Source organism: Amblyraja radiata, chromosome 17, assembly GCF_010909765.2.
Source record: "Amblyraja radiata isolate CabotCenter1 chromosome 17, sAmbRad1.1.pri, whole genome shotgun sequence".
Taxonomy (NCBI): Eukaryota; Metazoa; Chordata; class Chondrichthyes; order Rajiformes; family Rajidae; genus Amblyraja; species Amblyraja radiata.
The window spans coordinates 30,054,171-30,067,072 of NC_045972.1; positions in this window are offsets into that span (position 1 = coordinate 30,054,171).

Consider the following 12,902-nt stretch of genomic DNA (forward strand, 5'->3'; position numbering starts at 1 on the left):
AAAGATTCTACTCATTGCACAAGGAGAGACTTCTGTTATAAGCCCAACAAGTAGCTTCATCGTCTACTTAGATGGCTCATGGCAAATGAATTTGGGACATTCAATTGCACACAGCAAGACCCCACAGACAGTCAATGAGATGCAAGCGGCTGTTTTGTATTTTTCTTAGGACGAGTCGGTTCAAAGATAGCAACGGCAGCTACATGTGGATTTAGTGCAGGAAAAGATCCCTAGTAGCTGCACAGGTAAAACTTGGCACCACACCACGCAAGGAATATGAACTTTTATATATTATATACACATCATACACCACATAAATTTATTATTCAGCCCACAGTCCATGCCAACCATCTAACTCCCATTTTGCACCTACCCTGCACTAATCCTATTTTATTCTCACTACATTTTCATCAACTCTACCCCAATGCTACCCCCCCCCCCCCCCCCCCCCCCCCCCCCCCCCCCTGGGTGGGGATGGGAAGGAGTTTGGAAGAAATTTGGGCCAATGGATGAGGGTGAGGAAGGAAGACAGCTGATTGGCCTGTCTCAATCTTGGCACTTGCTTTTGGGAGTCACAAAACAAGTGATGGAGTGAGGACTAAGATGGTTTATGGTGAAGACATGCAGGGATTGATCGAATGTTCCGGGATGATCCAGGAAGGACAAGTGGATTGTCGAGTAATCCACGGGATCTGACAGGATCTGCGGGTGACTGGCAGTCAGATCTGTTCAGGCTGGCGATCCTGGCAATGGAGGGCACAGAGATGAGAGCCACACTGGTGAAGCAGGATGGGTGGAGAGAGGTCCCGGGCTCGGTGAGTAGAAGCTGGATATGATCGGTCTGATGCTGCAGTGAATAGAGAACCAAGGTTGGAAGTTTGGCTGTTCGAAATGGAAGCAGACTGAATAGGGGAAGGAAAGGAATGGGGGAAGTGGTCAGAGATGGCACCAAGACAGTGACAGGAAGAGGCCAAGTGAGATGGAGACAAGACAAAGGATGAGAAGTAAAAAGAGGGACAAAGCTGCTGGAGACAGAGATGCATTGAGGCAATGCCTGGGGAACTGAGAATATAGGAATAATGAACTGCAGGTGCTGGTTTATACCAAAGACAAACACAAAGTACTGGAGTGACTCAGTGGATCAGGCAACATCTCTGGAGACATAGGATGGGCGATGTTTCAGGTCGGGACCCTTCTTCAGACTTCAAACTGAGAATATATTCAGGTTGTGAGATTTATGGGACAAAATTGATTTTCCTGCATTCGCAGACAAGAAGCCGAACTCTGAATGGATTTCCTCTGAACTGAACTGAAGCATGAACTGGAGTGGTATGGTTTGGAAGAACTTTCACATTGTTATTCGGCATATACCCTGCTCCCATACATCTGACACTCACACAGTAATTGACACTGAGCTCACCCCCACCTGCAGCATTGTGTAATTGCTGGGGGATCATTCACAAATCTGGTGCACTGCTTAACACAATATCCCGCAGACAGTATCGCCAGGCTAAAGATGAAAGATTTCTTGTCAACAGAGGGTCAATTAGCAAAGTTAAAATGAAATCATTGTTTTTTCTGGATCGATCTGTGCTTCGTCTCATCCCTTGGAATCACAAAGAAACATTCTGCTCCATCTCATTATTATTCCTTTAAGCTCAGAATACTAAAAACTTCCATTAATACATTAGATTGGTTGCATTTCTTTTTCTGAGAGTAAATGAGTTTCATCTTTTTTTCCTTTGTGCAGGGGAAGATGAGGGATGTCAGTGATGGAGAATGGAACGATTTCTATTATAAACTCCAATGCCGGCACTGAATATCACTGACAGCCAGGGCCAGGGGACCAAATTTTTCTTTGTCATTCTCCTTCTAGAGATGCAAACTGTCTATGGGGAAGGAGGGGGTGTCTCTGACAGGGTACGTCCGAGGTGACCGTGGAGACAAACAGTAAACATGGTTACCTGATCATTGAGTGAAAGGGAACAATTAGAGAGAGAGAACACAGATCAAAGACTGGAGTAGTTGTAAAATACAGTGCAGGAAGAAGTGCCCGGCAGTTCAGGCTGGGCCAGTGCTCTACTCCCAGAGGGAAAAAAGAACAAACAAACCGAGCCAATGCCACAGATGGTTACATCATACCTGCTAATTTGATTAGGTGCTCATTATCCTTCCCATCCCCTGCTACTCATAACTTGTCTTCTAACCAATAACTAAGAGTCTCTCATGCAATGATAATCTTGAGGGCATTTCAAATCCCTACAAATGACATATGTGGATGTCCCTATCCCTTAGTCAGCTCTTTAAATAATTCACTCCCATTTGTTGGACATGAGCTATTCCCTGAGCAACACAGTTTCAAGGTGTTCTATTTTTATGTGCAACCTCTGGTAATTTCCCACAACAGATGGTTGACTTGCTTCCCTCTCTCACCTTTTGCAAATTAATCTGAAGGAACAGTTCCCAAATGGAGAGACATTCAGGCTATTTTATTATTCTCCAAACATCTTGCCTGCTTCATTTAAACCCCTTCGAGAAGGTCTACTATTGATGAGTGAAACGGATTGAACTTATTCCAGACTAGCAGACAGTGACATCCTTCTTCCATGTTACAGCACCTCTGCTTTCCACATTGAATGGGAAGGCGGAGAGGACCTGGACATCCCTATCTGGTGCGGCGACTTCCCGTTCCACATTGGACTCCATACAGACTCCAGAAACGCAAAGCTGATTTACTAAGATGAGAGCTGTGAGAAAATGGCATTCTATCCCATGTTCTCATAACTCTCACTCCTCTATCTTTCAATTGTTTCTCCATCTCCTCTTTAAGTACCTCCACAATGTTGGAGAATTTCCAAAGCTTTATGACCCATGAAATCCAGAGCAAGTTAGCAAATGGATCCAAAATTTGCTTGACAATGGGAGACAGAATGTGGTGGCAGAGGATTATTTTTGTGATTAGATGACCGTGACTGGTGGAGTTCCATAGAGGTTCATAGTGGGATCCTTGCTGTCTATAATATAAATGAATGATATGGATGTGGATGTAGTGTGTGAACAGTAAGTTTGAAGATTACACTGAGATTGGTGGAGTTCTTGACATTGAGGGAGGTGGGTTTAAGCTATAGGATGATATTGATGTGTTGATGAAATGGGCGGTACTAATAAGCTCAGAACATTCACTGTGAATGGTAGAGTTCTTCAAAGTATTGAGGAACACAGGACCTTGGTATTACAAGTCCAAAGTACCTTGCAAGTGGCACCATACGAAGATATTTGGTTTAGAAGGCATATACGATCCTGGCCTTCATTTGATGGGGAATACAATGGAGAGAGGTTATGCTCCAACTATAATATATTGGTCAGATCTCAGCTGGACAACTGTGTGCAGTTCTACTCACCACACTACAGGAAGGATGTGATAGAAATGGAGAGCTGGAGTGGAGATCCACTGGAATGTTGCCTGGGATGGAACATTTCAGTTATGAGGAGAGACTGTAGAGGCTGGGTCTCATTTCATGGAGCAGAGGAGATTAGGGGGGAACATGATTGAGGTACTTAATATTATGAGGGCTTTGGATAATATAGGTAGCAAGAAACATTGTCTCCATTTCAGAGGTTGGTAAAAACTGGAGATCACAGATTTAGGGAAAGGAGTAAGAGATTTAGAGGGGATTTGAGGGAGACATCTTTCACCCAGAGAGTGGTGAGTACCTGGAATACACCGCTAGAGAGAGTGGTGGGAGCAGAATTGTTGCTTTTAAATAATATCTAGATTAGCAGGGGAATCATGAACCAAGGGATATAGGTTTAAGGTGAGAGGGGAAAGATTTAATAGGAAGCTGAGGGGCAACTTTTTCTCACCGAGGGTTGTGGGTATATGGAACGAGCTGCCAGAAGGGGTAGTTGAGGCAGATTCTATATCAATATCTAAAAAATATTTGGACAGGTGCATGGATAGGAAAGGTTTGGAGGGAAATTGGCCAAACGTGGCAGTGTAGATGTGGAATCTTGGTTGGCATGGGCAAGTCAGGCCAAAGTGTTTCCATGTTCTACGACTCTAGCATTTGAATTGCCAGGCATTGAAGACTATAGGCCAATTGCTGGAAGATGGGGTTAACATGGATGGAAGCTCACTGATTGCTGTGCGAGTGGTGGGCCAGAGGACCTGTTTTCATGCCGAATGACTCTGGCCCTATCTATAGACCATCTACAACAGAGAATTACTGAGACTCAACCCCCAATGCAGGATGGGATTAACCATCTGAAACTATATATTTGTTTTCTCAGACTATTTTAGCCAACTCTCCTCATATTGTTGTATTTAAGTTTAAGACACTTGTTTTAGTCCCGAGTTATTAACCTTTTATCTGCATTTGAGGTTCATCAGAGTAAGAGACATGGGATAGACTCAGGAAGAAATTGAAGGGTGTCCATCGCCTGAGGGACCACAACACTGCAGCTCCCTGCACTCAATCTCCCACAGGCTACAGGTGGTCCCATGGCAATGACTCCAAAGGTGGCACACAGACCGATCAGGATCCGAGGCTGAACTGAGGGTTAAAGGAGGAGGGAGCAGTTTGATAACATCAAGATCCAAACCTGGCTTGATACCGTGGAAGAAATATGACTGGAGCAGCAGACTCCCTCAATCCTTGGGACCCCCAGCATCTCCCCATGCCCGCATCACCTACTGGTCTCTGCTGAAGGAGAGGGAAATGGACCCCCACCCAAGAATTAGCTGCTACAGCTGGGAATTATCAGTGGCTATGCTCAAGATGACAGCAGCCATTGACTCTGCAAGAGGAGCAGTGAAGAGATCCATGTGTGGCTGGAGCTCTGTTATCCAACACCACTCCACGGACTCATCGAGATTCCCCAGGATTTTGCCTGGATTGAAGGACTTTAGTTACAGGAGCTGCGGAGGAGGTGATGGAATCAGATACAGTCACTGCATTTAACAGGCTTTTAGACAGACACTGAGGCATAGGCATAGAAAGATACAGTCCTAATCTGGGATTAGTGTAGATAGATAAAATGCTGGCATGGACTAGGTGGGCCAAAGTTTCTGTGTTGTATGACTCTGTGACGCTACAGCTCCAAAGCATACGGAAGACAGCTTTCCTTGTAACACGGCGGACCAAGAGTTTAGTGGAGGGCGGCAGCTTCGACCACCCCCAGGCCGCGGAGCTTGAACCGCGGGACTGATACCATCGCCCGGTGGGGTATCGCCTCGGCGCAGAGGGAGAAGAGGAGGGAAGAGACAGTAACTCTAAGACTTTTGCCTCCATCACAGTGAGGAGGTGTTTGGTGAACTCACTGTGGTGGATGTTAATTTGTGTTTATTGTGTTGTTATTATTACATGTATGGCTGCAGGCAACAGCATTTCGTTCAGACCGAAAGGTCTGAATGACAATAAAGGAAATCTAATCTAATCTTAGTGTCAGGCTTGAAGTCTAGATCCTCAAACAGTTGGTTGAAAACTGTGCTGGGAGCTGTGAAGATCGTGTCAAATTTCCTCACCAGCAGCGTTGGGAGCACCTTCATCCGAAGGACTGCAGCCGTTCACGATGACTGCCCAGCACCACAGAACACACTCTTCCCTCTGCTCCCACCACCACCCCCCCCCCCCCCCCCCCCCCCCCCCTCCCCTCCCCCCTGCTGCTCAGAGGCTTCGGGCGTGAGTGACCTGGTTTCTGCAAAACTCAGCAGGAATCCTCCTCCCTTCAGCCTCCTATCTCACTAATAGGTCAGGTTGCGCAGGCCTGCCATTAGAAACCCAGCATGTGGGCTGGCTAATGAGCCCTGTGCTCACGCCAGCTCTCTATTCCTATGGCAATATCCTGCAAGCAAGTCCTCAACTAATGACAATAGTTGGTGATCTATTAAATAATTCTGCTCGAGCGTATGCTACTTTCTGAGTATTGACCACAAACCTGCTACTGTACAGACTTACATCTCTCAAGTCAACTCGAGTTTATTTTCATATGCACAAAAACGGTGATGTATATTTGCAATAAAACTCTTCCTTGCAGCAGCATCACAGAGACCTCGACTCAGTCAAATGCACAAAAAGCATAAATTATACATAGATTACACATCAAACTGCCAAAAAAGGACTGTATAAAAAACAATATATTTGTGTTATAATGAAAAAAAGTGTGAATGGTAGTGCAAGAGGTGGTCCGTAGCTAATGTAGAATTAGGGCACTGCAGATTGGTTCAAGAACCTGACAGTTCCTGAACATGGTGGTGTGGGACTTGTGGACATCCTGCCCGATGGTAGCGGTGAGAAGAGGGCATGGCCCCAATGGTGGGAATCCTTAATGATAGATGCTGCCTTCTTCAGGCAGGGCCCTCATGTAGATGCTTTCCATGCCTGAGCATGAGAACCATATAATGTCAAAGACAGAGGATTATGCCCATGGTAACAGGCCCTGTTCACCACATCCATGCCGACTTCCAAGTCCACATCTATACTAAACATACGTGATCTTTTCCCAAACATAATGTTTGAAGAAATGCAAAGGAGATCTCCCAGTGTCCTGAATAATATTTAGCATCAGTCAAAAAAGAGGGTCATAGATTTATACAACAGGCCATTCGGCCCAACCTAGATGTCTCTCAAAGCTAGTCCCATTTACCTGCATTTCGTCCATAGACCTAGAGAAATGTCCTATCCAAGAACCTGCCCTAAATTATTTTATCTGTTGTAATTATGTATCTGCCTCTACAGCTTCCTCTGGCAACTCATTTTACATACTCACCATCCTCTGTGTAAGAAAGCTGTGCTTCAAGTCCCTTGTAAACATTTTATTTTAGTTTAGTTTAGAGATACAGCGCGGAAACAGGCCCTTCGACCCACCGGGTCCGCGCCGACCAGCGATCCCTGCACATAAACATTATCCTGCACCCACTAGGGACAATTTGTACATTTACCAAGCCAATTAACCTACAAACCTGTACGTCTTTGGAGTGTGGGAGGAAACCGAAGATCTCGGAGAAAACCCACGCAGGTCACGGGGTGAACGTACAAACTCCGTACAGACAGCACTCGTAGTCGGGATCGAACCCGGGTCTCCAGCGCCGCATTTGCTGTAAGGCAGCAACTCTACTGCTGTGCCACCATGATCGCCCATCTCACCTTTAACCTCTGCCCTCTAGTTTTAGACTCCTCTGCCCTGGGAAAAGGACTGCGACCAACCACCTTATCCATGCCCCTAATGATTTTATAAACCTGTCTAAGGTCACCCCTCATCCTCCTATGCTCTAGTGAAGAAAACCCAGCCTTTTCCACCTCTCTATAAACTCAAATCTCATTGTTGTCTGTCGGATCTTGCTGTGCTCAGACTGGCTACAGCCTGTGCAAAAATGGGAAGGTGTAAAATTTGGGTAAGGTTTTTCTTTAGTTAGAATTAAGTTAATATAAGGAAGTAAACTGACCGTAACATTTAATATTTTCATGTAAATTACCTTGAGTATATGTTCAATGGAGAAAATATAACCTGCTACTTCTAACTCTCTCAAGAGAGTTGGCAAGAGTTTGGTGACGCTTGTTCCAGTGAGGATGAAAGGGAAAGATGGCAAGATTAGGGAACCTTAAATGACAAAGAACATTGAATGTTTGATCAGGAAAAAAGGAAGCATTTGACAGGTGTGGGTACCTACAATCAAGCGAGTCCCTTGAGGAATGTAGAGGGCTGGGAGAGTACTCAAGAAGAAAATAAGAGGCCTAAAAGAGGTCATAAAATCTTCTTGACAGGTAAAGTTAAGGAGAACTCTAAGTCGTTGTACAACTAAATTAGAAACACAAAGGCAGCTAGGGAAAGATTGGGTCCCCTTAAGAACCAGATAAGTCATCCATAAGTGGAACCAGGGAATGTGGGTCAGATCCTAAATGAATACTTCTCATCTGCATTCACCAAGGAAAAGGATGTCGAAGATAGTGAGTTCGGGGAGGGGAACGTGATGGTCTGAAGCATGTGAGTATTAAGAAGGGTGAGGTGTTAAATGTCATGGAAAGCATGAGGGTTGATAAATCCGCCGGGGTGAGAATCAGGCAGAGAATATATTTCAGGCTTAATACGCTGACTTTACAAGCATTGGCCAAGCCACATCTGGGATATTATGCACAGTTCATGTCAGCAGACTATAGGAAGGATGTGGTTGTATGGAGAAAGTGCAGAGGAGATTCCGCTGGATCTTGCTTGGAGAGAAGTATTTTAATTCCGGGGTGAGATTGGATAGATTGGGCTTTTTTTCTTGGAGCGGAGGCTGAGGGGTGACCTGCTGGCAGTATGTAAGATTATGAGAGTAAGAGGCATCATAGGTAGACATTCAATATCTTTTCCCCGTAGTCAGAGAAGAGAGCGTGATATTAAAGTGAGAGGAAGTGATTTAAACGAGATCAGAGAGGTCATTTGTTTACAGAATGGTTGATATCTGGAACTTGCTGAAAGAGGAGTTGGAATCAGACACAATTACTATATTTAAGAGTTTAGATAGACACTTAAATAGATTAGGCATAAAAGGTTACAGTCCTAATGTGGGCAAATGGGATTAGTATAGATCGGCAAAAAGACCAGCCTGGATGCATTTGGATGAAGGTTCTGTTACTGTGCAATAGAAACTCTGAAACTCTACAAAATACTCAATGGATTCTCCAGTGCTCTTTGGATTATTTTATATAAATGCAATTGTACTACCAATAGTCTTGATTAAAGCCCAGTGGACCAGTCATCATTGAGATCTCTGACAAAGCAAAATTCATCAAAATTAAGAGCAGTTGAGAAAAGTTTTAAAAAACTACAGATGTAGGAAATGTGAAATAAAACTAGAAACCTTTGACAGGTCAGGTAGCAAATGTGAAGCATGTTTCAGGTTTCTAACCCTTGACAACAACCAGGCAAAGTGAGAAATCAAACTCGTTTAAGTTGCTGAGAAGTGGGTGAAACGAACAGAAGGTCCATGAAAGTGAAGATGAAGAGAAACTGAATGACACATGTGTGGTGGTGTTGGCTGAGATAGGGTGGTGGAGGCTTGTTAAACACTATCTGGAGAGGTGTACATAGTGGGAGAGAAACAAGAACAGATTGGAAAGAAATTGAGCCATGAAAGAGCTGTGAGATTAATGAAGAAAAAATAAATAAAGGAGAATGGTAGTTGTACCCAATAGGCAGCATCTGTGAAGAGAGAGAGTGACGGAATTCCTGCCTTTGGCCGCTTACATCCTTCCAATGAAGCCCAGTCTAAACTTGGGGGAACAATCCTTCATCCAACTGGACATGCTGCTGCCCTCCAGATTCAACGTTGAATTCAATAATTTAGATAACCAGCCTTTCCAGTTTGTGTCAGAACAGGCCACTTCAGGAGAAAGGTTATGATCAGGTGTTCATTAACTCAGCTCTTCTCTCTGCACAGTTTCTGCTGAATATTTCCATTAGATTTGTCAGCTGAGAGATGTGACTGACTTTAATGAAGGATAGTATCTAGGCTTAACAGCCAGATGTGTTCCAGCACTTATCAACAAGTGATGCAACGGCCTGTTCACCTGACCACCATCGCTGGCTCTTAAGTGCTTTGCTTGATGCCTTTGTGGACATTTCTGCAGTACTTGTTATTAATTTTAAATTAATTTTAAATGTGCTTTCTCTTCTATGATGTTAATTGTTCTGACTGCCGTTTGACCCTTGGTTAACTGCTGATCTGATGTGCCTTGGCAATGTCTTCCGTGAAGATAGACAAAATCTTTGTTATTCCCCGTTGCAATTCCTGCATTCCAGACCCTAATGTTCCAAGTTCTTCCCTCTTTTTGAATTTTACAGTAAAATTTTGATAATCGGTTATCCAACCACTCATTGGCTGTGAGGAATGAAGCGTTAACATTGTGATGATGTTGAATGGGTTGGGATCTTGCCTGGTCTCGGAGGCTAGAATCCCTCTGCTGATCTATACGGCAATTCTTCAATCCTCAAACATGTCCTTTAATTCTTCCTAAAAAAACACACTGATTGAATAAGAAGGCCTGCACAGCTTCTAAAGATCCAAGGTACATAATGTGCTTGACCATCATGTAATCACAGTGAGCCCCATAGCCTTGATACTGACCACACAATATATCTCAATCTATCAGTCACAGTCACCTGCTGTGACAGAAGGTTTTAAAGCAGAGATTCTTGACAAAAGCACCACCTCGTGGTCAATGCCCAGCCAGAGCTGGCGGTCAATGCCCAGCCAGAGCTGGCGGTCAATGCCCAGCCAGAGCTGGTGGTCAATGCCACATATTTCCAATGAACAATCCCGCCACATGGCATCCAGATGCACATTGGAACAGATCAAAACCACTGAAGGAAAAAGGTTGCTTTAGAAACATAGAAAATAGGTGCAGGAGTAGGCCATTCGGCCCTTCGAGCCTGCACCGCCATTCGATATGATCATGGCTGATCATCCAACTCAGTATCCCATCCCTGCCTTCTCTCCATACCCCCTGATCCCTTTAGCCACAAGGGCCACATCTAACTCCCTTTTAAATATAGCCAATGAACTGGCCTCAACTACCTTCTGTGGCAGAGAATTCCACAGATTCACCACTCTCTGTGTAAAAAATGATTTTCTCATCTCAGTCCTAAAATACTTCCCTCTTATCCTTAAACTGTGACCCCTAGTTCTGGACTTCCCCAACGTCGGGAATAATCTTCCTGCATCTAGCCTGTCCAACCACTTAAGAATTTTGTAAGTTTCTATAAGATCCCCCCTCAATCTTCTAAATTCTAGCATGCACATCTAGAGCCATTAGACACATTCCTGGAGTTTACAAGAATAAGAGGTGACCTTATTCAAATGTGTAAGGTTTTAAGTTGGTTTGACAAAAATAGACGTTGAGATGTTTACATTAACGATTGATTAATTCACCAGGAGTGATTTAGGATAGCCAGCAAGGCTTTATGCATGGAAATTGTGCCTCATGAATTTGAATGAGTATTTTTGAAGAGGTGACCAAGAAGATTGATGAGGCCAGGGTGGCAGATGATGTCCACATGGAATTCAGCAAGGCCTTTGTCTAGGTATCACATGGTAGGTTGGTCCAGAAGATTGTTTTTAAGACTGGAGGTTTGTAGTAAGTGGTGTGCCAGAGGGATCAGTGCTGGGTCCACGGTTGTTCTTTACGTTCCTTCTACGCCCGAACCTCCAGACTCAGGAACAGTTTTATCCCAAGAGCTATAGCGGCTCTGAACCGGCCCTAATGAGTGCCCCCCCACCCACCCCCTTTGGACAGTCTCCCTCAGATGGTCACGTCAATCAATTCAGCTTGCTTATTTATGTATTGTATTTGTTTACCTTTCTTGTACATCAGTGGAGCTGCACACTAAATCTCGTTGCACTGACGTGCAATGACAATAAAAGATATTATTATTATATTATTATTATTATTTATATTAAAGATTTGGATCCGATTGTAGGTGGCGTGGTTGGTAAGTTTCCGAATGATACTAAAATTGGTGGTATAGTGGTCAGTGAAGAAGGTTATCTAAGATTAAAAGGGATCTTGATCAACTGGGTCAATGGGCCATGGAATTGCAGATGGAATTTAATTCAGACAAATATGAGGTATTGTAATTTGGTCAGGCAAACTAGGGCAGGACTCGCTCAGTATTTGGTGGGACTGGGCTGTGTTGTAAACACAGCCACGGGTGAACAAGAGGAAGAGGATTGAACTTTTGTGCCTTCACAGTGGGAAACGTTGATTCCGCTGTGTGGGAATGTTCATGTTAAATTTTATCGTGTGTTGTGTTCTTTTTATTTGTATGGCTGTACGGCAACCCAAATCTCGCTGTACCAATTGGTACAGTGACAATAAATGTAAACTTAAAGCAGAGAGACCATGGGGTGTAGGTACATAGTTAATGAAAGTGGCAAAATAGGTAGGGTGGTGAGTAAGGAGTTTTGTCAGGCTGTTGTACGTAGATGACAGCTCAACCTTCAACACCATCATTCCCACCAAACTTGTTACTATGCTCAGGGAAATGGGTTCTGCATACTATATCTCTTTGCAACTGGATTGCATTCAATATGAATTGGCAACATTACCTCCTCGATAACCATCAGCACAGGGGCACCTCAACTCTCTGCGCTCAGCCCCCTACTCTACTCACTATATACCCATGACTGTGTAGCCAACTCCATTTTTAAATTCACTGACGACACCACCGTTATTGGACGAATTATGGATAATGATAAGTATAAGAGAGAGATTGAATGTCTGATTGAATGGTGCCAGAACAAAAATCTCAGCATCAATAAAACCAAGGAACTGATTGTTGACATGAGAAGCGGAAGGCTGACGATCCACAAACCTATCTTCATTGATGGGTCAGTGGTGGAGAGAATCCCAAGTTCCTGGGCATGCACATATCTGAAGATGTGTCCTGAACCTAGCACATTCATGCAATCATGCCCATAATACTCTCTTGAACTTCTACATGTTAGAAATGTATGGTAGAGAGCATATTGACTGGTTGTACCACGGCCTGGTTAGGCAACTCAAATACCTAGGAACAAAGGGGATTACAAAAAAATGGTGAAAACTGCCCAGTCCATCACAGGTACCGACATCCCTTTCATCGAAGGGGTCTATAGGAGGTGCTATCTCAAAAAGGCAGCCAGCATCATCAAGGACCAACATCACCCGGGCCACACTCTTATTTCATACCTGCCTTCGGAAGAAGGTATAGGAGTCTGAAAAATGTAACGTCCAGTTTCAGGAACAGCCTCTTCCCAACTACCATCAGACTATCGAACACTATGAATCTCAACTGAATTCTGAATTATGAGCTGCCTAGTTGCACTAGGGACTTTGTCTTTTATTACACTATTTTTTTATTATTTTGACCTTATTTTTTCA